Source organism: Staurois parvus, unplaced genomic scaffold, assembly GCF_062004578.1.
Source record: "Staurois parvus isolate SC_StPar_1 unplaced genomic scaffold, SC_StPar_1.0 ptg001162l, whole genome shotgun sequence".
NCBI classification, from domain to species: Eukaryota; Metazoa; Chordata; class Amphibia; order Anura; family Ranidae; genus Staurois; species Staurois parvus.
The window spans coordinates 2,756,349-2,783,481 of record NW_028318958.1 but is presented as its reverse complement, the minus strand read 5'-3'; the positions used below and the strand labels follow the sequence as shown (position 1 = coordinate 2,783,481).

General features: G+C 44.1%; 1 protein-coding gene and 1 long non-coding RNA gene across 2 annotated transcripts in view; one reads left to right on the top strand and one right to left on the bottom strand.

The window, feature by feature from the left end:
• BACH1 (BTB domain and CNC homolog 1) overlaps window positions 1-27,133 on the top strand; it is a 73,186-nt gene that overhangs the window by 1,573 nt on the left and 44,480 nt on the right. The gene's annotated exons all lie outside the window — the stretch shown is intronic.
• On the bottom strand, window positions 9,764-26,908 carry LOC149439045 (uncharacterized). Its single transcript, XR_016307877.1, has 3 exons — window positions 26,731-26,908; window positions 20,457-20,568; window positions 9,764-9,889 (listed from the first exon to the last, which is right to left on the bottom strand). It is a non-coding gene; the product is annotated as an uncharacterized LOC149439045 (long non-coding RNA).

Sequence of the window (27,133 nt, the reverse complement as noted above, 5' to 3'; positions counted from 1 at the left end):
TGTGCTGTATACTGGGGTGTACGGGTCCTGTACATGTCTGTGCTGTATACTGGGGCGTACGGGTCATGTACATGTCTGTGCTGTATACTGGGGCGTACGGGTCATGTACATGTCCGTGTGCTGTATACTGGGGCATAGGGGTCATTTACATGTCTGTGTGCTGTATACTGGGGTGTACGGGTCATTTACATGTCATATACATACATGTCTGTATGCTGAGGGTGTATGGGTCATGTACACGTCTATGTGCTGTATTCTGGGGCGTACGGGTCATGTACATGTCTGTGCTGTATACTGGGGTGTACGGGTCCTGTACATGTCCGTGTGCTGTATACTGGGGTGTATGGGTCCTGTACATGTCCGTGTGCTGTATACTGGGGTGTACGGGTCCTGTACATGTCTGTGCTGTATACTGGGGTGTACGGGTCCTGTACATGTCCGTGTGCTGTATACTGGGGTGTATGGGTCCTGTACATGTCCGTGTGCTGTATACTGGGGTGTATGGGTCCTGTACATGTCCGTGTGCTGTATACTGGGGTGTACGGGTCATGTACGTGTCCGTGTGCTGTATACTGTGGCGTGCGGGTCCTGTACATGTCCGTGTGCTGTATACTGGGGTGTATGGGTCCTGTACATGTCCGTGTGCTGTATACTGGGGTGTATGGGTCCTGTACATGTCCGTGTGCTGTATACTGGGGTGTATGGGTCCTGTACATGTCCGTGTGCTGTATACTGGGGTGTACGGGTCCTGTACATGTCTGTGCTGTATACTGGGGCGTACGGGTCATGTACATGTCTGTGCTGTATACTGGGGCATACGGGTCATGTACATGTCCGTGTGCTGTATACTGGGGCATAGGGGTCATTTACATGTCTGTGTGCTGTATACTGGGGTGTACGGGTCATTTACATGTCTATGCGCTGTATACTGGGGTGTACGGGTCCTATATATGTCCGTGCGCTGTATATTGGGGCGTACGGGTCCTACACATGTCCGTGTGCTGTATACTGGGGCGTACGGGTCCTACACATGTCCGTGTGCTGTATACTGGGGCGTACGGGTCCTACACATGTCCGTGTGCTGTATACTGGGGCGTACGGGTCCTACACATGTCCGTGTGCTGTATACTGGGGCGTACGGGTCCTACACATGTCCGTGTGCTGTATACTGGGGCGTACGGGTCCTATACATGTCCGTGTGCAGTATACTGGGGCGTACGGGTCATACACATGTCCGTGTGCTGTATACTGGGACGTACGGGTCATACACGTCCGTGTGCTGTATACTGGGACGTACGGGTCATACACGTCCGTGTGCTGTATACTGGGACGTACGGGTCATACACATGTCCGTGTGCTGTATACTGGGGCGTACGGGTCATACACATGTCCGTGTGCTGTATACTGGGGCGTACGGGTCCTATACATGTCCGTGTGCAGTATACTGGGGCGTACGGGTCATACACATGTCCGTGTGCTGTATACTGGGACGTACGGGTCATACACGTCCGTGTGCTGTATACTGGGACGTACGGGTCATACACGTCCGTGTGCTGTATACTGGGACGTACGGGTCATACACATGTCCGTGTGCTGTATACTGGGGCGTACGGGTCATACACATGTCCGTGTGCTGTATACTGGGGCGTACGGGTCCTATACATGTCCGTGTGCAGTATACTGGGGCGTACGGGTCATACACATGTCCGTGTGCTGTATACTGGGACGTACGGGTCATACACGTCCGTGTGCTGTATACTGGGACGTACGGGTCATACACGTCCGTGTGCTGTATACTGGGACGTACGGGTCATACACATGTCCGTGTGCTGTATACTGGGGCGTACGGGTCATACACATGTCCGTGTGCTGTATACTGGGGCGTACGGGTCCTATACATGTCCGTGTGCTGTATACTGGGGTGTACGGGTCCTATGCATGTCCGTGTGCTGTATACTGGGGCGTATGGGTCCTAGACATGTCCGTGTGCTGTATACTGGGGCGTATGGGTCCTACACATGTCCGTGTGCTGTATACTGGGGCGTACGGGTCCTACACATGTCTGTGTGCTGTATACTGGGGCGTACGGGTCATACACATGTCTGTGTGCTGTATACTGGGGCGTACGGGTCATACACATGTCCGTGCGCTGTATATTGGGGTGTACGGGTCCTATACATGTCCGTGTGCTGTATACTGGGGTGTACGGGTCCTATACATGTCCGTGTGCTGTATACTGGGGCGTACGGGTCCTAGACATGTCCGTGTGCTGTATACTGGGGCGTATGGGTCCTACACATGTCCGTGTGCTGTATACTGGGGCGTACGGGTCCTACACATGTCCGTGTGCTGTATACTGGGGCGTACGGGTCCTACACATGTCCGTGTGCTGTATACTGGGGCGTACGGGTCCTATACATGTCCGTGTGCAGTATACTGGGGCGTACGGGTCATACACATGTCCGTGTGCAGTATACTGGGGCGTACGGGTCATACACATGTCCGTGTGCTGTATATTGGGACGTACGGGTCATACACGTCCGTGTGCTGTATACTGGGGCGTACGGGTCATACACATGTCCGTGTGCTGTATACTGGGGCGTACGGGTCATACACATGTCCGTGTGCTGTATACTGGGGCGTACGGGTCATACACATGTCCGTGTGCTGTATACTGGGGCGTACGGGTCATACACATGTCCGTGTGCTGTATACTGGGGCGTACGGGTCCTATACATGTCCGTGTGCAGTATACTGGGGCGTACGGGTCATACACATGTCCGTGTGCTGTATACTGGGACGTACGGGTCATACACGTCCGTGTGCTGTATACTGGGACGTACGGGTCATACACATGTCCGTGTGCTGTATACTGGGGCGTACGGGTCATACACATGTCCGTGTGCTGTATACTGGGGCGTACGGGTCATACACATGTCCGTGTGCTGTATACTGGGGCGTACGGGTCATACACATGTCCGTGTGCTGTATACTGCGGCGTACGGGTCATACACATGTCCGTGTGCTGTATACTGGGGCGTACGGGTCATACACATGTCCGTGTGCTGTATACTGGGGCGTACGGGTCATACACATGTCCGTGTGCTGTATACTGGGGCGTACGGGTCATACACATGTCCGTGTGCTGTATACTGGGGCGTACGGGTCATACACATGTCTGTGATCTGTATACTGGGGTGTACGGGCCATACACGTATCTTTGCTGTATGCAGGGTGTATACGGGTCCTCCACTTGGCATGCGTCTGATACCATGACGGACTTTCCCAGCCTCGGGTGCAGATTTGAAATAGAAACGTGTTCTGTTATTTGCGCTCTGCTGACAGCCTGACTCCAGGCATTATGGTGAACATCGGATCACCCCATAGGAGAACCAGCACCATATTCTTCATCTACTGTTGGGGATGAGACAACGTTGAGCACATTTCAGCAGGATCTGGCTGACTTTCAGGGTGTACTGCTGTCTGCTCAACAAGATCCGGGCTAAAAACCGGCTTTCAACAACGATCTTGCTGGTAGACCAGCATTCTATCAGCACTTGCTGCCAAAGGCGCTGAACTGTATTTTTTGGAATTTCCCACTTTCAGAATGGAATAGAACAGCGGTAGAAAAAAAAAATACACCCATACCCTTCTTAAAGCGGAACTTCACTCTCTCAATCAACATGGACTATTTTTATCCCTATGCTGCTATCATTAGTAAATAGAGAGGAAGGTATATTATATTTACTTGTTTACATTTTTTTTTTACATTTCTTCATTTACTTCCTGGTTTCCATGCCTAGGCAAATTGTCATATATCCCAGGAGTCTTCAGGAGGGGAGGAGGGGCTTTCTCAGCTAATGCAGATAGATTACAGATTCCAGGAAGTAAATTCGTCTGCCCTTTCTTAAGATGGCCACAGCCAGAAATGCTAGGGGGGTGTTTTTCAAAGTGACTTCTCAGCAAAGTAAAGCATGGAGACATGGATGGGTGGGAGATCTTGCCTTAAATATTAAAATGATTTAAATTGCGCTTTTGGTTTGTGCTTCTCAGATGCTGTGTAGTTCCTCTTTAAGCTATTGATTACTGCTAGAAAGTGTTTTTTTTTTTTTTTTTTAACAATGCTTTTGTGTGATTTACATTTTTATAATTTTATTTGTAAATTCTGATTCACTGGGGGGCGAGTCCAACCTCTGTGCAATCAATATCTGCTGGTACAGGACTCAGTATTGATTTTGGGTTGGTGGGAGAAACCATTGAGTGCAGTGGGGGACACAGGCATTCAAAAGTCCTGGGAGTGTTGAATGCTGAAGACTTTACCAGAGATTGTACGAATTGTTTCTAAAAGTTGGTGGTTTTTACCTTAATGCATTTTCTGCATGAAAGAGAACTATATTTTGGATAGCGTAAGGGAGGGTTATACGCCTTGACTCACACAGTAATCGGAGTTATTGGCTCCTGCTGCTGTCAATCACAACCAGTGAGCCATTGAGGACAGAGCAAGGGGGCCGAGCTGCTCTGTGTGTGTGAATGGACAATATCTGTTCATGGGAGCGAACCTGCTTGAGTGGAGGCTTGCTATTGGGGGAACTCAGCAGGGGGAAGAGCCAGGACCGCCAGCGAGGAACCCAAGAAAAAGAGGATCGGGGTTGCTCTATCCAAAACAATTACACAGAGTAGGGCAAGTATAACATCTTTGTTATTAAAAAAAAAAAAAACATGGCAGCCTCTAGGATCACTTTAAATTGTTTCTAAAGCCGAAACATTTTTTACCCGAATGTGTTCCCGGATGGCAGATACCACAGCATACTTTCAGTGGGGTCCAGTGGAGTGCATGCTTTAAGGGGTCAGGGCTGTTTTGGCAACAAAAGGGGGGCCCACTCAGTACTAGGTGGGTGGTCATAATGTATGGGTGACCGGTGTACATGTTGTACACCAAAGCTTCTGGATGCACAGATGGCTAAAAGTGGCAAGAGGAATGATTTACACCCCCCCCCCCACTTACCCCATTAGCAGTGGTCCTTGTTTTTGGGTTTTGTCCTGCAAGTGGGGACGTCTGTTATAAGAACGCAATACTATTTGAGTAAGCAGGAACTCACAGTTTGAGTAAAGGAAGCCTGCAAGAGCAAGGAATAAGGTACGTAGCTGCACTCATTCAACCCCCCCTCCAACTCCACCCCAAGACAAGCAAGCACTTAAAGTGGAGTTCCACCCAAAAGGGGAAATTCAGCTTTACAGATTGGTCCCCCGCTCCCCATTAAGGATTGGCACCTTTGGGGAGCGGGTACCTGAAATTGACAGGTATGTTTTTTAAATGTCAGCAGCTACAGTTTTTGTAGCTGCTGACTTTTATTTTTTTACAGAGTGAGTGGAACTCCGCTTTAATGGACCCCACTACATGGGTATGTTTGTTAACAGGGCCTTAAGTCAGCTGACATGTTTGTTCACACTGATGATTTAAATAGGTTCCAACCTCTGATAATTTGTCACATTGAGACAGTGGCTATGTACATACGTGTGTATTCAGTGGATTTGGTTTTCTGTCGCCCTGGAGGTTGTATGAATTGTTTTGGCCATTGATTTTAGAGTGCATTGCAGGGTCCTGTTAGGAGAGTATTCAGAACAGACTGGCCACTGCACTAACAAGACCGGCTGTGGTCAGCATACAGATGAACAAGCTCTAAGGCCTGGCTCACAATATTGCGTATTTAGTGCTTTTTTTGCAGAAACGCATTACAGTCCATTTAACATGGTTTCCTATGGAATGTTCACATCTATGTTTTTTATTTTCAGTCGCTACGTTTTTAGAAAGAATCGGGGACTTTCTTTTTAAACGCAAAATTCTGCGTTTTTAGTTCAATAGACTTTAATGGAGACGCTGCAGAAAACGCATGTAGCGCATTTTTGACATGTTTTGCATCTCCCAGCAACAAGTTGGCGCAAGAAAAAAAAAAAAGCAAAACGTGTATACGCAAAACGCATTGGTGTGAACCAGGCCTAATAGATTAGCAGTAGAGGCAGACTGTGATCATTAAATCATCGGAACTGTACCCATTTCCCCAGTGCCCCAACCAGTCTGCTAACACATTACAATGTAGCCAGAAAACACCTTTGATTTTCAGCCACAAAAAAGTGTTAAGCCTTTGTTCTACTTCGTTATTGTCAGATAAAAGTTCACAGACCAGTACTTAGCAGATTGTGTGTTTTTCTGAAACTTCGAAGTTTTGGCCATTGATATTAGAGGTAGTGGAATGATCCGTGATGGGCATAACGTATGCTGTGCTGGGATTAGAGGACCAGTCTTCATATTATTATTATACAGGATTTATATAGCGCCAACAGTTTGCTCAGCGCTGTACAATATAAAGGGAGACAATACAGCAACAATACAGTTCACTACAAGAGGGTTAGGAGGGCCCTGCTCCTGGGAGCTTACATTGTGCCTATAGTCCCATGTACTACTGTGCAGTGTGATCTGTGCCCGGCAGGAGGGCTGGAAGATCCCAGCCAAGCTGTGCCAGTGAGGATGACTATTGGAAGAATTGACCTTGGATATCCAACTCTTGGAGTATAGCATAAAGCTGTATCAGGGGGACACTTGGTTGTGTCATAAGAGCAGTTTTATCTGGTTTAGATCTCACAGATCCTCATTGTTTGTATTTCTGAATATGCGGGGAACCTGTGAACAGAAAACTTGCATATCCATTATTTTGGTCTATTCGTGTACGTTGATGACGAAAATTATCGGGTTGCCTTAAAGTGTTACTAAACCCACAACAGTAAAATCAGTCTGTATATGCAGTAAATTATGCTTGTTATACTCATTGTGAAACCTAAGGGGTTAATCCACTGCATTGTGTAAAAATGCTGTTTGATCCTGACTTCTCTGTTACTCCCCTTTTTTCAAGCGACCACCTCTTCTCTCCAGACTGAACCGTAGGCATGCACATGCTCAGTTTGGTGTGTATTGCTATAGAGGTTTTTGTTTTTTTTTTCCTGGGTGAGTGCATGTGATCAGCACAGGGCTAATCAGCACTATCCAGAAAGAGGTCAGGGGATTTGCATCCTCCTAGAGCAGAAAGAAAACTCCTCCTACAAACTTTAGTTGGAAGACTGCTGATAGAAAAGGCATTTAGCAGTTTATATTTACTAAAATAATTACATTTCCATGCTCTGTGTACTGTGGGAGACCAGATATAGTGGATGCAGGGTCCGGGGTTTAGTAACACTTTAAAGGGGAAGTATGGCCAAAGTTTTTTTAGGTCATGCTTCTCCTCTGGGTCACAGTTGTGCACTTAACTTTGCACTCCTATAACACTGTTGGCTGATGTCACAGAGCTGCTTCAGAATCTGGAAGGATCTTGTCTGGATCCACCAGGATGCCTGAGCCTGCTCCCACCCCCACCCCAGCCCAGAACTTGATTGCACTCTGGAGGGGCAGAGCAGAGAGCAGCGACTTACAGTCACCACTCTCTCCTCCGGGAAGACTGAATACTTGGTGATCAGCGGTCATGTTAACTTCCCTGGCGGTATTCCCGAGTGTAGCTCGGGGTAAAGTTTCAGTACCACAAGCTACAGTGCGAGCTACACTCCGGCTTTCCATGCGTCGCTGCTACGCGATCCCTCGATCACTTACCTTGTCCTGAGCTCCCGCGATGTCCCTCCTGCAGTGTCCCGGCAATGTAAGCTGGCGGATGCCGGCATCTGTCATCTGGGTTCCGTCCCCTGCGAGCGTCAGGACGTACGGGGACGGAACGGCGGGAAATTTGAAAATGACAAGATGTGACATTCACTAAAATCACATAGTATAACATTCCTGTATCAAACCATTTCACATACATTTTGTCCCGAGTGCTTTGTCCTGTGCCCTGCCTGCATTTTTACTGTTCTTATCGCCTGGAAACTGAGAAATGTCCATGGCGTCCAAAAAGCGTCCCTTTAGGTCAAAAGCAGTTTTAGACCGGCTAGAGAACAGCGATAGTAAATCAGAACCACTTGCAGAATTGAGTGATAATGATTCGTGGGGGAAATTCGTCATCAGACACTGAAAACGATTTTGCGACTTTGCTCAGCGATGTGCGAACTTGGCGCTTTATTTCACATTTCAGTGTTTTTGGTTTGATTATATTATTGAATTAAATTTATTATTATATTATTTTTTATGATTATTTATTAAATTATAATTTATGATTTCATGTTTCAAGTTTTATCATACCCGGGATGTTTACTAGACTCTTGTTCGGACAGATTTCAGTGAGTTATTCCTAAAAATTTCAGGCCTACAATGAAAAAAATACATATGGCCTTGCAAAAAAATGTACCGCTTTGAGCACAGAAATATGGACATAATCAGACTGCTAGGGAGGTTAATGCTAAGTTCTTGGAACAGAATATAGATGATGAATTTTTTTTTTTTTTTTTTTTTTTGGAGTCCCATAGTTCTCCTTTAGCACAGAACATGTTAATATGCAATGGATTGCTCATTGGCACAACATGCAGGCAAAGAGAAGTGTGAAGAGAAAAGTGCAAGATACACTCCAGCCACAGCCTTGAGGTTTGCATACAGGGAGTGTAGCCTACAGTACTTGTCACTTGCTGTTTCTCTATATAGAAAGGAAAATGTTTGTGTCGGTATGCAATTCCAGCATGGCCAATCATGATGGCAGAACATCCTATACCTGGAATAGACAAGGTGAAGGTGGTGGCACTGGTGAGGGAGCTCACAGATGTCACATCGCTGGAGGGAAGTGAGAGTATAGTTTCATTTTGGGAAAGCCCCAGAAATCCTTCAGGCGTCCCGTATGCACCATAATTACTATAACAGGCCTGTATCCTGCAGCAGAGTTGTTGTCTTATTAGGTAAATCTCTTTCTATGGTATAAGCAGAAGGATGTCAATATTTCTTCATGTCCAGACCTTTCCCCCAATTTGAACCAAATCCTTGTGTTTGTTTTGTTTTCAAAGTCCACAAAGAACATTTGGAATCTGGCGGGAGGTATTCTGGTGAAGCAGGTTGTACAGTGAAATTCAGCCGGGACTTTTCTGTGTCATATCTGTGTGTCACCTTTTCGCCGCACTCCAGCTGACACAGCACGACTTGTGTACAATGGAATGGTGACAAGTGGTTGAGATATCAAGAAAGACTTGTTCTGTGTTTTCCTGTGGGAGCGGGGTGGACCGATTCATATAGACTGATTACATACAGAGCTCAGTTCTGCTTTCCCTTTCACATTTTACTTCTTATATTTCCCCGATATTTACTTGTTTCTGTATGTTGGCGTATTCAGAATATTAGTGCTCTGTGCTACGTTAATCCAGTTTCTGTCTCTTCCCTGTTTACTAACTATTTTATTAACTAAAACATGGCTTGAGTGATGAAGAATAGAATGCCTGGGTGTACAAGCTCTGTACCACTTGTCACCATTCCATAGCTCTGTAGTAGTAGAACACCCAGGAAAAATAATCCTGGGTCTCTGTTATAAGGCCCACATCTTACCTTCATGTCCATTCGATGCACCATAAAATCACTGTATACAGATGTGAAAAATGTTTTACCCATCTGTACAATGCACTATTTAAAAAAAAAAAAAAAAGAAATAACTGCATCTATATTTGGAATCATATTTTACGCTGTACACAGGTGTTCTGTCTCTCCAATCTAAGCATTGAAAGTGTGATCTCTGTAACTTACAGTTGTGATGAGATAGCGATAACTCCAATCTTAGTTGAATAACACAGGCAGTGACGCGATCCAGACAACACCTTGTAGATCTTGTGAAGTTTATTCCATAAACTGAGAGAATCTTACAACAATGAACATCGGATAGGTCAAAAGATCATAATGTGATCTTCTTCCATAAGACATGAGGCTTGAAGCTGAGGTGCATTACTGGGAAAAGAATAAAAGGGTGGGGCTATCTATACAGCATGAACTAAACCAAAGGAAAGGGAGGAGCAGAGACAAAATACAAAGAACACTTAAAGGCATATGACAGTCATGTGAAACATGACAACAAGTAAACACTTGTGCTAAGGTTTACATTTTACACTGTCCCAGCATACATGGACCTCACTGGCCACTGCTCTTGGTTTACATTATGCACATGCACAATGCCTCCATGTTTGGATCGCTTTTCATAGGGCGTTTGACAGACAGTGAGGAGGCGATGTGTAAATGCTGCACTAAATGAAATGAAGAAATGCAGCGCAACAATATATAAATAAATCTGGTGCTAACAATCTAATACATGCGTATATAAATAGTGACAAACAAATTGCTGTGCTCGTCAGGATCAATATTTGCTATTCAAAATGTCTTCCAATGCATACATATAAACACCCACAGAAACTGCACATAACCAGTGCTATAAATAAATTCTGCACACAAATACAAAATAAATAATCCTTAATAGTGATCTGTCCCTTTTTAAATTCTAAATATCACGTGTACCTGTGTGGTACATCTCCTGTATATCGTGAGCCACATACACCAACAAGTGTCATCTGGATATAGTCTCAAACGTGGTGAACCGTCCCTTTAAATCTGCTGTACTTCAATGGACCAGTGTGAACACACTACTGTATAAATGTGTACGGTGCTCCTGTGTCCCCCCTTAGTGCTCATCCACCTCCAACATACTATTGCGCTCACCTCCACGTTTGTCCCGTAATGACAGGTCGAACTGCGCTTTTCCTTTTAACCCGGGAAATGTACATGTCAGTTCTGAGCAGTGGCCATTAGGGTCCATTTATGCTGGGCGCTGTACATATGGGACAGCACAGTGACTAAATGGTTAGCATTTCCGCCTGGCAGTACTAGGGTCATTGGTTCGAATGCCAACCACGGCACCACCTGCCTGGTGTTTGCATTTTCTCCTTGTGCCTGCATGAGTTTCCTCCGGGTACTCTGGTTTCCTCCCACACTCCAAAGACATGCTAGTGGGTTAATTGGCTCCTGTCTAAATTGGCCCTAGTATGTGTATGTATGGATGTGAGTTAGGGACCTTAGATTGTACGCCCCTTGAGGGTTAGGAACTGATGTGAATGTACAGTGTGTGTGTGGCACTGCATAAATTGACGGCGCTATACAAGTACCTGGAATAAATGAATATGTAAGCTTGAGCACACAGGCTACATGTGTATGGAATCCAGACAACTTGGTATGCTGCCAGTAAGATCGTACTAAATCAATACGTCTGTTTGCATGAGCCCTACTATTATCTGGAAGCATCCTTCATGCACATAGTTTAACACCTTAAACCCAGGGCTGTATTCATCATTAAACACAGTAGGCCTAAGCTGATAGGCAGCAGAGAAAAGGAGCAGCTTTTCCCTGTGTAGTTATCATGGTATGTCACAGTGCCATTCATTTGGAATGGCACCCCAATGCATGTGCATTGAGGGGCACCACCACGCACCACTGCCATAGTGTGAAGAGGGCCTCATTTTTTTTCAAGCATACAGGACTGAAAACCTGGTATGGCCCAATAGTGAATACTTCTATTGCTCCCAAAGCCTTATTGCTGTTAAGTATGTGATGGATGGGTTCAGCAACCAATACCAAGGTTTGGGCAGGCTAGCTAACGTCTTTGGGAAATCAGTTTGCGGCATGTAATATAGCTTTTTAATTTAATGCAAATCATTTAAAAATAACTCAGATGTGTTCACTGAGAATACAAACAGCTGTTCTCAACTGTTTTTATATAGAGGAACCCTTGGAATAAATTTCAGGTCTCAGGCACCCCTGGTAATAATTACGTTATCTACAGCTCATGGTACATAACTATAAATAGCGTGTTGTAAATTAGGAATAAATTAAAAAAAACAAAGAATGAAGAGAAACGTGATGCGCATTTGACACCCAGAGCTACTGTATATTCCAAAATTTTTTCAGTAATATTGAAATTCAACAAATATTTAAAAAAAAATAATAGCCTGAAGATAATTGCAAACAATAAAAATTGTAGTATACCTTCATATAGAGATTGGTGAAATAATGGTATCTTACTTTGATAGTCCTTGGAAAATTGTGCCCTTACGTTGGTGGTAAATGACCTCCTTCCTTACATTGGTGGTCAGTGACTTCCTTCCTTACATTGGTGGTCAGTGACTTCCTTCCTTACATTGGTGGTCAGTGACCTCCTTCCTTGCATTGGTGGTCAGTGACTTCCTTCCTTACATTGGTGGTCAGTGACTTCCTTCCTTACATTGGTGGTCAGTGACGTCCTTCCTTACATTGGTGGTCAGTGACGTCCTTCCTTCCATTGGTGGTCAGTGACGTCCTTCCTTACATTGGTGGTCAGTGACGTCCTTCCTTCCATTGGTGGTCAGTGACGTCCCCCCTTACATTGGTGGTCAGTGACGTCCCCCCTTACATTGGTGGTCAGTGACGTCCCCCCTTACATTTGTGGTCAGTGACGTCCTTACATTGTCGGTCACTGATGTACCTCCTTACACTAGCAGTCACTGATGTACCCCCTTACATTGTCGGTCACTGATGTACCCCCTTACATTGTCGGTCACTGATGTACCTCCTTACATTGTCGGTCACTGACGTACCCCCTTACATTAGCAGTCACTGATGTACCCCCTTACATTGGCGGCCACTGACGTACCCCTTACGTTGGCGGCCACTGACGTACCCCTTACGTTTGCGGTCACTGACGTACCTCCTTACGTTTGCGGTCACTGACGTACCTCCTTATGTTTGCGGTCACTGACGTACCTCCTTACATTGTCGGTCACTGACGTACCCCCTTACATTAGCAGTCACTGACGTACCCCCTTACATTAGCAGTCACTGACGTACCCCCTTACATTAGCAGTCACTGATGTACCCCCTTACATTGGCGGCCACTGACGTACCCCTTACGTTGGCGGCCACTGACGTACCCCTTACGTTGGCGGCCACTGACGTACCCCTTACATTGTCGGTCACTGACGTACCCCCTTACGTTGGCGGTCACTGACGTACCCCCTTACGTTGGCAGCCACTGACGTGCCTCCTTACGTTGGCGATCACTGACGTACCTCCTTACGTTGGCGGTCACTGACGTACCTCCTTACGTTGGCGGTCACTGAAGTACCTCCTTACGTTTGCGGTCACTGAAGTACCTCCTTACGTTTGCGGTCACTGAAGTATCTCCTTACGTTGGCGGTCGCTGACGTACCTCCTTACCTTGATGGTCGCTGACGTACCCTCTTACATTGACGGTCGCTGATGTACCCCCTTACATTGGCGGTCATTGAGTACCCCCTTACATTGGCAGTCAGTGGAAAAATGTCCCTTTAGTGGTCAGAAGAGGAGGGACTTCTCTGACTGGTGGTAATTGAAATACTGCCTTATATTGGTGGTCAGTGGAGAAGAGCCTTCTTACATTGGTGGTCATTGGATAGATTATCCACTACAGATAGCGGAAAAGATTGGCGGTGTCACTGATTACATATGGAGACTCACAAACTGCTCATTGCCCAAGGAGCCCCTGCCAACCTCTGGAGGAAACCTAGGATTCCATGGAGCCCTGGTTGAGAGAGGCTGTTCATTCAATTACACTGTTCCAACACAATTTTTGTCACAGACCTGCTCTGACCTGTTCCATATGTCATTTTTCCTTTTGTTTACAAATATGGTATCAGAATTTTTCTATCGCCCATACTTCTGGAGTTATGCTCTAGTAAAGTTTGTACGTTACTGTAAATCAGCCATTACAGTTTTGTTTGGGAAGAACAGAGGTTTAATATGAAAAAACTCCATTATTGTATAATGTCAGCCACAACCAAAATTGCTGAGTCGTGTATTTAATTACCTGGCCCCTTGCCCTAATGGGCTGATCCAAGCAGAAATGCCGAGTCACGTATTTGTTTGCTATCTGTCGCAGTCAGCAAGTGTGGTTTGCATTGTTAGAAAAGGCTTCATCTGAACGGATGTGAATTTGTGTTAATCTATTTCATAGACACCGGTTGGTTAATATTACTGCTATCGCTTGCAGTCGTTGAACAATAATTGTTTGATTTTATCTGTCTTGAGTACAGAAGTCCATAGTAATTCTATTGTTATATATGTATTTATAATTCAGTCCATATAGAAACAGGGCTATGCAATGCTCTAGTATTGCACTCAATTCAAAGGACATAAAGAGTTAAAGTCAAAAGTAAATAAACTGGTAGTCCCAGCTGAGAATTTCCATGCCTTAGTAGCATGCAGCTAAAATGCCTGTAACAAGTGAAAGATGAGGCTGTTGTGTAAAGGTAACCTTTGAGGTGGAATTTATTTTGCATTCAGCGTGGAGACCCTGGACTTTTTTGCTCTGACCATTGTTTGCGAGAATATCAGAGCAAGTGTCCATACAGGATATCTTCTTACACGCAGGCCACGGATAGGAGGTGGCAGTCATGTGATCTGGCCACTTTTGTGACTTTTTTGTGTTTTTTTTTTTTAGATGCCTGCTGGCTGACCACTTATAGGGGAACATTGATGAGACTGGTTAGAATATCTGTCCCTGTCTCTTGAGATAAGTCAAACTGGCAGAACCTGCCTGACAACTCCAGCTGTCTCTTCTCCTTGATTTTAAAGCTGCACTCCAGGTATGGCAGTTTTTACATATAAAATTCACCCAAATACCTCCAAGACCTGAGTTGCATTGGTCCAGCTTGGACCAGTGTAAGTGCCATAACTGGGATCCCTGTGGAAGCTGGAAATCACTGTAGTAGGCACCACTACTACAGTGATTGCCGCTGACTTCCGTGTCCCATGCCGATTCATTTCCCTGCTGCCTAGTGAACACAGGAGGTCACCCACTCGGCTTGGGTCTCATTCAGAGAACTCCCGTTTTTCTCAATGAATGCAAAGCTTCTTGTGATTAAACGAGGTAGAGATTGTGATTTCACCTCCCCATCTCTCCATCCTGTCCAGTCAGAGAACGCTTTGCATTCATTGAGAAAATGCAAAGTGTTCCCTGAATGCACCCATACTGAGCAAGTGACCTTCTGTGTTCAGAATGCAGCAGGCCAGCCACATGGCACGGTCCCGGAAGTTGGTGATGATCACTGGAGTAGCGGTGTCTAGTACAATGATTTCCAGCTTCCCTGGGGGTCACACAGGTATGGCGCATACATTTTACTCTGGTCCAAGCTTGACCAATACAAACTGTCATACCTGGAAATCGGCTTTAACACAAATTCATCATCTAAAATGTTGTTATTGGCAATACCTGGCTTCCAGAAGTGCTAGAGGACAGTTGGATAGTGCCTGCACACTGACCACTTCTCTTTGCCTATTAACACCCATAATACACAATAACTTGGCACCTCGAGGTATTTGGGTGAATTTGGTACAATTGGGTCCCTGCATTTTTATTGGAATTCAGTGAATGAGCCTGAAATTTAGGTTGAAGTACAGTTTCAAGCAGAGTTCTGCTCACCCTGTCAAAAAATAAGAGTCAGCAGCTACAAAAACTGTAGCTGCTGACTTTTAAAAAACAGCCATTCTCCTGTCCTCCGGTGTGTGTCCCGCTGCCTGTTTCACCGGCCGTCCTGTATTCCAGGAGGCTGGCATCTTCAGTGTGGGCACCCAGCTGTGACAGCTTGCGGCTTCACAGCCGGGTACCAACTGCGCATGTGCGAGTAGCGCTGCGCTTCATGAATGGTCTTGTCTTCTGGGACCTGTCACGTGTCCAAAAGACTACAGGGAGGGAGGACACCTTCTGCTTCCGATCGCCTGTCAAATTTGGGTACCTGCTCCCCCTTCACCCCCCAAAGGTGCCAATCCTTAATGGGGAGTGGGGGAGCAGTCCTTGAAGCAGAACTTTTGGGTGGCGCTCCGCTTTAACTGCAGGCAGACTTAGATTTGGTTTTAGCTTCTGCTTAGCATGGAAAAGTTTGTCTCTCAGCATCTTGTAACATCTGTAACTTAGAAACTGCCTTTATATCTATACCTGCACAAATCCACCAGCTTTGACAGGTGTCATTGGCTGTCAGCTGTATTGTGAACTCAAATTTCTGCTTTATACCATGGCAGTCAGTGCATACCCACAGATCAACAATCTCAACAAAGGCAGTTTTTTTAAAAGTTGTCAAAGTTGTCAGATCTGTAGGTGTATTAAAATGAACCTGTGCTTTACAGAGATGGGGTCTGTCATTGCTGAATGATTTATCTTGTTATCTCTGTTGTAGTCTTAATACCTAGAGAGTCACAGATTCAGTTTTAACTCAAGTAGCTTAACCGCTTAAAGTGGAACTTTACCCAAAACAACTTGATAAAAAATAATGCTCTTTAGCAAGAAACATACATTCCGTATTAACCGCTTCCCATCTGCCCTATAGCAGTAATACTGCTACAGGGCGGCATGGATGCACAAAAGCATGTCTATATACATGAGTTTGCATCTCTGGGTAGGGGGTGCATGCAAGCGCCCTACCCGTGCTGCTATTCGCGGCCTCGGCTGTCAATCACCAGGTCTCGGCCAGTGATTACTCACCGTCACCCGGTGATTGAGAAGCATTACCGATGGAGCGAGAGAACTGTATGTAAACAATACAGATCTCTCCCGTCAGCTCCTGCACACTGCTTTGCATAGCTCTGCATTGCAGAGCCATGCAAAGCAGTGTGCTTACAGTTGAAAGCACACACATAGCACACAGTAAAATAGCACACAGTTAACCCTTTGATCGCCCCATGTGTTGACCCCTTCCTGCCCAGTGCCATTAGTACAGTGTCAGTGCTTCTTATTAGCACTGATCACTGTATTGGTGTCACTGGGGATGTCAGTGACACTGTCAGTTCCCCCCAGTGTCAGAATGCCCCTGCAGTTCTGCTATAAGTCGCTGATCGCCGCCATTACTAGTAAAAATTTTTAAAAAAATCCCAGGATATATACCGTCATTTGTAAACGCTATAACTTTCCCGTAAACCAATTAATTTACACATATTGGGATTTTTTTTAGCAAAGACATGTAGCAGAACACATTTTGGCCGGAATTTATGACAAAATTCGATTTTTTTGAATTTTTTTTACTGGACATGTTTAATGGCAAAAAGTCAAAAATATTGTTTTTTTTTTTCTCAAAATTGTTGGTCTTTTTTAAAAAAAATTTTTATAGATCAAAAAATAAAAAACGCACAGGCAATCAAATACCACCAAAAGAAAGCTCTATTCATGAGGAAAAAGGACGTAAATTTCATTTGCGTGCAGTGTTGCATGACCGTGCAATTGTCAGTTAAAGTAACGCAGTGCCATAATGCAAAAAATGGCCTGGTCAGGAAGGGGGGCAAATCCTTTGGAGGGCAAGTGGTTAATTATCATGCTACCAAAATTAGAGGTTGCTGCAAATTGCTTCCAGCATTGCTTCTGTTTGTTGCTGGAGGCTGCTATTTTGCTGAAACCCAGAGCTCCTGAACAGCAGTAAATCTTTAGGCTGACAGCAGAGCAACCTCTATAAATTCGGCACAGTTCCTAAAAATTTAGATCAACTGGGCATGTGCAGAGCAGGGGGAGAATGTGTACTACTGGATGTTAAACAGCATAGGCACTTATTTTTAATGTTCCGCATATTGTAGCTATGCCTGCAAAAGGGGCCAGCCGGAAGTGATCTAGCAGGACTTAAAGGATAAGTTCACCTTTTTTAAGAAAAAAATAATTGCACGTCTTTTTGCAGGTAAGAAAATGTGCTTTTATTATTATTTTTTTTTTGTTACTTGGAGCCTGTAAGGCATTGCACTTGCAATCAGCAGATCACGGGTGCCACGTAGGACTGCTTCAGACTTGTCAGCTTGTACCTCATATGGGCAGTCAGATACACACTGAAAGTAAGAGACAGTGAACTACCAGAGTGCTCAACAGTGCCATGGTAGTTCATTGAGAAATACAAGCCGGCAGAGGCTGTCGGTACTTGTAGTTTCCCATTCACAAAACTCTGTGAATGACACTGCTGAGTGGGAGGAGCCCCGCACAGCCATGTTTTTTTTTTTTTTTTTAAAATAATGACAGCAAACGGGAGGAGAAGATCCTCCGCTTGCTGTCAATAGAGGCAGTGGAGTGGACAACGGCTGCAGGAGTGGGAACAAGTTACATGTTCCACCCTAAAAACGGATGGAACATGTTCCTAACGGTGAACTTATCCTTTAATTTTCTAAATAAAGTTCCACTATAAGTACCAGCCTGTAATGCCCCTTCACTACCATTTTTCAGTTTTCAACACTGTGATAGTTTGACAATTACTCCATGCTGCAACACTGTATGAGTTTTATACCAATTTTTGATGGCATTTAATAACCTCCGGGTTGTTTTTTTTTATTTTTTTTACTATAAAAGTAAAAAAGAAAAAAAAAACCCAACAATTTGGGAAAAAAAAAGTTTTCCTTACTTTCTGTAAAAAAAAAAAAATCAGAATTGTACAAAAAAAACCCAAGATGGCCCTTTTTTTTGGAAAAGGTGATCAAATTTTTTTCACCATTTTTTGGAAATGAAGATACATTCCAGTACTGAGAGGGTTAAATTTGAAGCTTGAGAATGGTGCATCAGATACATTTAATGTGCAGGTTATACACCAGGGGAGGAGCAATGAGAAGATTAATGTGGTCACATACAATGATGGGATATAGATGAAAGGGTTAATGTCGAGATGTGCAGGATAAGGGAGGTGAAAGTGTTAATATACTGGTCACATGGAGATACAGCGGTTAGACAAAAATATGGAAACACTACATGATTTGCAGGTGTGAAAGTGATGACATGTTTCACGTTAAAATCGGAAGTAACATTCTTTTGCTTCTGCTGTGTGATAAGACACCTAGCTAACAGGTGGGAAGCCTCACTTACATTTTTCTTTGCGTGCGCTGCTAATAATACGGAGTCATGTCAGAGCTTACTGAGCTTCAAAGAGGGCAAATTGTTGATACCACTTAGCTGGTGCCTCTGTGACTGAAGTTGCCAATTTATTTGGCGTGTTGCGAAGTACAGTATCAAAGTTATCGATGGCATATACAGTTTCCTTGAAAACATCATCTGATGAGCATAAGCGCGGTTGATATGGTCAGCTGATCGGTAGAGACAAAAGGACGTTGTGCAGGATTGTGACCTGGAATAAGAAAACAAATGCTGCAAAAGTGACTGCAGAGCTCAGTCTCAGTCTTCACTGGACCATGTCGACCACACGTATGTTTATTAGAAAACTTTTTCAAGGACAATGTATATGCCGTCATAACCTTTGATACTGCACCTTGCGACACGGCAAATAAATGACCAACATCAGTCGCATGGGCACCAGCTAAGCGGCACTAACAATTTGCCCTCTTTGAAGCACAGTAAGCTTGGACATGACTCCGTATTACTAGCAACTCATGCAGTGATTGACGAAAGTGAGGCTACCCACCTGTTAGCTAGGTGTCTCATCACACAGCAGAAGTAAAAGAATTTTACATCACTTCCACTTTCAACGTGAAACACGTTGTAGCTGTCACACCTGAAAATCATGTAGTGTTTCCATTTTTTTGTCTAACCTATGTAGTATTTGTAAGAGAGGAGGTAGGAATGAAAGTATTAATGTAAATATTGAAACAGAATGTATCTGCAGCCGCTGAACCATTCATTCTGCCCCCAATAACAAATACTTGATCTCTCCCCTTTTCAAACAGGAAAGGGCGGGGAAGGATCAGCACTGTAAACAAAACCATGTGATCACTGTGATGATCAATCAGTCATCACCTGGTACCCAGCCCCTTGGTACAGATTCTCTGTGTATAATGACAGCTCGGTACACTGTGATTACCAGGTGGATCAATCATCCGAAGGCTATTTATCCAGTGCTGGTCATAAATGGTAGTCAATAGACGGCCGCTGATCTGCCATTGATAGACATACCCTGATATAAGAGTGGTTAAGCAGACCTATCAGTAATTCTACATCTGTTTAATTTCTGATATGACATAATATACCTCAGCAGTATAATTTCTTAAAAAGCAGTACCTTTCGCCTTTATCTGTGCTCCAGTCATAGGACTTGTACCTAGGCTTGAGAGGTACAGTCTGGAATGAGGACATCATCAGTCTGCTGCAGGCAGGAGATAGCTTTTCCATTCTATTATTTCCCTCTCTGATCACTCACTTAGACCATACATTGTAATAAGGCAAAGGCTACAGCAGAGGGGATTAGCTGTGTGAGATGTTTACAGATGGCCAAAAACACGTGCAGGCACCAGGGTTTCAAAGACTGCATCTTCTCTGGACTCACTTATTAGGCCAGGAAGTAGATGCTGGACCTGAATGATGTATGAATAAAGACTAGCGTAATGGGCAGAGAGTGGGAACTCTTTGACCTCTGTTAGTAGTAATATTCTTTAGTGTGCATTTATGAGATATGGTAAAATATTTCTGACCAAGGCTTGCTTTAGTACCTTGGTACATGGGCTTGTAATGTGAGAGCAGCCTGTAACATGAACATCTCCTTAGGAAATCCTCTTACCATAACCGTAATGAAGTTTTCAGGAATTTCCCTCAGGGTAGGCAAGCCTAGGCTCTCTCCAGTCTCTTCTACTTTTCAGCAGACTCATCCATGTTGGAGACTATGCTGATCACTAGAACAAGGAGAAAATATTTAAAAAATATAGCTTACCAGCATCATCCTATGACGGAGGATAGTCAACATGGGATGTCGATAAACATTAACCGTCTTCCTCCCCGCACCCGACTGTTGGCCGGACCCTTCTCCAACAATCGTTCTTTGTTTCTTCCTTTTTTTTTTCCTTTACTTCCCCTATCTCTATTCTCACTCTTCTCTTTCTATTTTAACTCACCTTCTCTTTGCCTTCTCTGGTTTTGAACATTAACTAACCAAGGGCCATGAGGGGCATACCCCCTTATGGCCTGCTGAACATTTGAGGGCAATTGCCCACTTTATACGGGTCAGGGTGGTCTGAGACACCAGACCTGACAAATAGTTTTACATTAGATTTAGTTTTTTCTGTTATCTGGTTGTTGCAGATCTTCCATCTACAGGTCCTTTAGGAACCCCTGAAGTCACCATCAACAATTTATTTTTAAACATTGTATTTTTTGCATTGCCCATTCCGGCCCAAAAGGGCTGCAGTTTGTATGGGGTGGAGGGGGGAATGGATGTATATCTTCTCTGTACCGGTTTGTAACTTCTTTCTTATGAAAAAATGAACATGTGTGGGGGGAGGGGAGGAATGTAGCTGCAAGGGGTTACAGTTAGGGATGCCCCAATACCGATATCAGTGCCAGTACCGAGTATTTTCGCAAGTACGCATAAAAATGCTCCCAATATCTGAAACTGACACTTTGCATTTTGACACTACAAAATGAGTGGGCGCAAATCCCACTGCAAAGAATAGAATGTGATCTGAAAATGAATTAGTAAACTCTCCTTCCCTACTTTGCACCATATACACTCTCCGGCCACTTTATTAGGTACACCTGTTCAATTGCTTGGTAACACAAATTGCTAATCGGCCAATCACATGGCAGCAATTTAATGCATTTAGGTATGTACAGTCAGGTCCATAAATATTGGGACATTGACACAATTCTAACATTTTTGGCTCTATACACCACCACAATGGATTTGAAATGAAATGAACAAGATGTGCTTTAACTGCAGACTGTCAGCTTTAATTTGAGGGTATTTACATCCAAATCAGGTGAACGGTGTAGGAATTACAACAGTTTGCATATGTGCCTCCCACTTGTTAAGGGACCAAAAGTAATGGGACAATTGGCTTCTCAGCTGTTCCATGGCCAGGTGTGTATTATTCCTTCATTATCCCAATTACAATGAGCAGATAAAAGGTCCAGAATTCATTTCAAGTGTGCTATTTGCATTTGGAATCTGTTGCTGTCAACTCTCAAGATGAGATCCAAAGAGCTGTCACTATCAGTGAAGCAAGCCATCATTAGGCTGAAAAATCAAAACAAACCCATCAGAGAGATAGCAAAAACATTAGGCGTGGCCAAAACAACTGTTTGGAACATTCTTAAAAAGAAGGAACACACCGGTGAGCTCAGAAACACCAAAAGAATCAGAGACCACGGAAAACAACTGTGGTGGATGACTGAAGAATTCTTTCCCTGGTGAAGAAAACACCCTTCACAACAGTTGGCCAGATCAAGAACACTCTCCAGGAGGTAGGTGTATGTGTGTCAAAGTCAACAATCAAGAGAAGACTTCCCCAGAGTGAATACAGAGGGTTCACCACAAGATGGAAACCATTGGTGAGCCTCAAAAAACAGGAAGGCCAGATTAGAGTTTGCCAAACGACATCTAAAAAAGCCTTCACAGTTCTGGAACAACATCCTATGGACAGATGAGACCAAGATCAACTTGTACCAGAGTGATGGGAAGAGAAGAGTATGGAGAAGGAAAGGAACTGCTCATGATCCTAAGCATACCACCTCATCAGTGAAGCATGGTGGTGGTAGTGTCATGGCGTGGGCATGTATGGCTGCCAATGGAACTGGTTCTCTTGTATTTATTGATGATGTGACTGCTGACAAAAGCAGCAGGATGAATTCTGAAGTGTTTCGGGCAATATTATCTGCTCATATTCAGCCAAATGCTTCAGAACTCATTGGACGCCGCTTCACAGTGCAGATGGACAATGACCCAAAGCATACTGCAAAAGCAACCAAAGAGTTTTTTAAGGGAAAGAAGTGGAATGTTATGCAATGGTCAAGTCAATCACCTGACCTGAATCCGATTGAGCATGCATTTCACTTGCTGAAGACAAAACTGAAGGGAAAATGCCCCAAGAACAAGCAGGAACTGAAGACAGTTGCAGTAGAGGCCTGGCAGAGCATCACCAGGGATGAAACCCAGCGTCTGGTGATGTCTATGCGTTCCAGACTTCAGGCTGTAATTGACTGCAAAGGATTTGCAACCAAGTATTAAAAGTGAAAGTTTGATTTATGATTAATATTCTGTCCCATTACTTTTGGTCCCTTAACAAGTGGGAGGCACATATGCAAACTGTTGTAATTCCTACACCGTTCACCTGATTTGGATGTAAATACCCTCAAATTAAAGCTGACAGTCTGCAGTTAAAGCACATCTTGTTCATTTCATTTCAAATCCATTGTGGTGGTGTATAGAGCCAAAAATGTTAGAATTGTGTCCATGTCCCAATATTTATGGACCTGACTGTAGATGTGGTGAAGTTCAAATCCAGCGTCAGAATGGGGGCAAAAGGGGATTTAAGTGACTTTGAACGTGGCATGGTTGTTGGTGCCAGACGGGCTGGTCTGAGTATTTCAAAAACTGCTCATTTGCTGGGACTTTCACGTACAACCATCTCTAGGGTTTAGAGAGAATGGTCCGAAAAGAGAAAATATCCAGTGAGCAGCAGTTGTTTGGATGAAAATGCCTTGTTGATGTCAGAGGAGAATGGGAAGACTGGCTGCTGCGACATTCAGCAGAAGGTAGGGTCAACATTTGGTGTAACTATGAAAGCATGGATCCATCCTATCAACGGTTCAGGCTGGTGGTGGTGTAATGGTGGGGGGGATATTTTCTTAGCACTTGCAAGGTGTACCTAACAAAGTGGCCTGTGAGTGTAAATCATTCTGAAATGGCTTACAGGTAGGTATCTTTAACCCCTTCACACCTAAGGGTTAAAAAAAATCTTAATACCTAAGCACAATTTTGCTACGTTGACATGTGTTAGTAAACCGTACATATCATCACAACTACTTTGTACATCCAGGTGTACCTTGTTTTTTTCAGGACAAATTGGGCTTTTCTCTGGTGGTAAATGTTTTTTTTTTAATTTAGCTGTGTGTTTCTTGTTACTACCATAACCTACCACCAAAGAACAATCCAAAATAAAATTTCCAACTCTTGACAATTGCAGCGATACCATATACAGTCATGGCCGAAATTGTTGGCACCCTTGATATTTTCCCTGAAAATCAAGTATTTCACACAAAAAAGGTATTGCATTAACACATGTTTTGCTATACACATGTTTATTCCCTTTGTATGTATTGGAACAAATATAAAACAGAGGCAGAAAAGCAAATATGACATAATGTCACACAAAACCCCAAAAATGGGCTGGACAAAAGTATTGGCACCCTTAACTTAATATTTGGTTGCACACCCTTTGGAAAACATAACTGAAATCAGTCGCTTCCTATAACCATCAATAAGCTTCTGACACCTCTCACCCGGAATTTTGGACCACTCTTCCTTTGCAAACAGCTCCAGGTCTCTCTTATTGGAAGGACACCTTTTCCCAACAGCAATTTTAAGATCTCTCCACAGGTGTTCAATGGGATTTAGATCTGGGCTCATTGCTGGCCACTTCAGAACTCTCCAGCGCTTCTTTGCCATCCATTTCTGAGTGCTTTTTGACGTATGTTTGGGGTCATTGTCCTGCTGGAAGACCCAGGATCTTGGACGCAAACCCAGCTTTCTGACACTGGGCCCTACAGTGCGACCCAAAATCCTTTGGTAATCCTCAGATTTCATGATGCCTTGCACACAGTCAAGGCACCCAGTGCCAGAGGCAGCAAAACAACCCCAAAACATCATTGAACCTCCACCATATTTTACCGTAGGTACTGTGTTTTGTTCTTTGTAGGCCTCATTCCGTTTTCGGTAAACAGTAGAATGATGTGCTTTACCGAAAAGCTCTATCTTGGTCTCATCTGTCCACAAGACGTTTTCCCAGAAGGCTTTTGGCTTACTCAAGTACATTTTGGCAAACTGTAGTCTTGCTTTTTTATGTCTCTGTGTCAGCAGTGGGGTCCTCCTGGGTCTCCTGCCATAGCGTTTCATTTCATTTAAATGTCGACGGATAGTTCGCGCTGACACTGATGCTCCCTGAGCCTGCAGGACAGCTTGAATGTCTTTGGAACATGTTTGGGGCTGCTTATCCACCATCCGGACTATTCTGCGTTGCAATCTTTCATCAATTTTCCTCATCCGTCCACGACCAGGGAGATTAGCTACAGTGCCATGGGTTGCAAACTTCTTGATAATGTTGCGCACTGTGGACAAAGGCAAATCTAGTTCTCTGGAGATGGACTTGTAACCTTGAGATTGTTGATATTTTGCCACAATTTTGGTTCTCAGGTCCTCAGACAGTTCTCGTCTCCTCTTTCTGTTGTCCATGCTTAGTGTGGCACAGACAGACACACAATGCAAAGGTTAAGTGAACGTCTCTCCTTTTTATCTGCTTTCAGGTGTGATTTCTATATTGCCCACACCTGTTACTTGCCCCAGGTGAGTTTACAGGAGCATCACATGCTTGTAACATTCTTATTTATCCGCAGTTGTGAAAGGGTGCCAATACTTTTGTCCAGCCCATTTTTGGAGGTTTGTGTGACATTATGTCGAATTTGCTTTCTTTCCTCCCTTTTTTTGTTTTGTCCCAATACACACAAAGGGAATAAACATGTGTATAGCAAAACATGTGTTAATGCAATACGTTTCGTGAGAAATACATGATTTCCTGGAGAAATATCAAGGGTGCCAACAATTTCGGCCATGACTGTATGTGTATGTTATTTGTTGTTTTTTACCCATGGTACAGCCCGGAAACAATAGTGCGCATTTTGTTTTTTGTTTACCTAAAACACACTGACACTAATACCAATTAAAGAAAAAAAAAAAAATCCTGACCTTGACCCAAACATTAACCCTGGCACTGTACTAGATCAAACCTTGATCTAGGTATTTTTTCTTTTGTTTTTTAATATTTCTTTCTTTTTTTTTCTTTTGCTTTTATTAAACAAACATGTTTTTCCCCTCTATGCCAGGAGTTAGAGCGATACAATGTACCTCTCTCCTCTATTCTTAGAGAAAAAAAAAAACAAGGGGGCCGGGCTGTACAGTGACTGATCACTGTGATAGCCAATCAGAGGCTATCACAGCGATCATGTGACCCGGAATCGGTCAAGATCGGTCCATCGATCGTTGGAATCGGGAGTCCCGGGTCCCGATCGTTGGAATCGGGAGTCCCGGGTCCCGATCGTTGGAATCGGGAGTTCCGGGTCCCGATCGTTGGAATCGGGAGTCCCGGGTCCCGATCGTTGGAATCGGGAGTCCCGGGTCCCGATCGTTGGAATCGGGAGTCCCGGGTCCCGATCGTTGGAACGGGACTCGGGGCTCTCAGTGACAGCCCGATCTTTGTGCTGGGAGCGCGCTGTGTAGCGTGCACCCAGCACATAGACAGGTATGCAGATATGCGGCCCCACGGAAAAAAGCCCAGTTCTGTGAGGACGTATATTTCTGTGATGTTGGCGTCAAGGGGTTAATATTAACTTGCACCATGTAGGATATTTTGCCCTTTGTTGCACTGTCGTCATTCACACATGCACATTTTGATCCTGATTGACGGCATGTTTAGTGACAGGCTACCTCACAAGAAGTGTGTATAATCACATTCAGCATCAGCACAGGGAGCGCAGAGGGCCACAGATTTACATGTGTGTTCCGATTGCCTATGCAGAGTTAAGGTACCACGGTAACATTAGATGACACTGAGGCTTGGTTTACTTGTATTCATGCATGAGATTCCTGAAGTGACTTATGAGAAATGGTGGGAATGTAGGGTGGGGAAGGTATCGGGAGATAGCCTCAAAGATGGTGTCGTCTTTGACCAGAAGGGAGCAATATAATAGAATATTAAGAAAACTGATATGATGTTCCAGCAAATCCCTTTGCCTCTATGTTCTGTGTGTCCAATCTAAGCATTGATAGTGTGATCTCTGTAACTTACAGTTATGATGAGATAGCGATAACTTCAATCTCAGTTGGATACCACAGTCAGTGACTCAATCAGAATGATATCTTGCATCTCTTGTGAAGTTTATTCCATAAACTGAGAGAATCTTACAATAATAAACATTCGATAGGTCGAAAGAACATACTGTTTCTGCTTCTTGCCATGAGGCTGTTGCAATGCATCTCTGGGAAGGGGAGAGGGCTCTCTATGCAACATTATGCTAAACTAAAGGAAAGGGAGGAGCAGAGACAAAACACTGATAATATTTAAAGGTATATGACAGTCAACATGACATTCATGTGAAACATGACAGTCTATAAATGCATTATATTGTGATATTAGGCTTGCTGTGGATTTTTTGTAATGACTTTACTACCGATTAAAGGCAGATGGATTC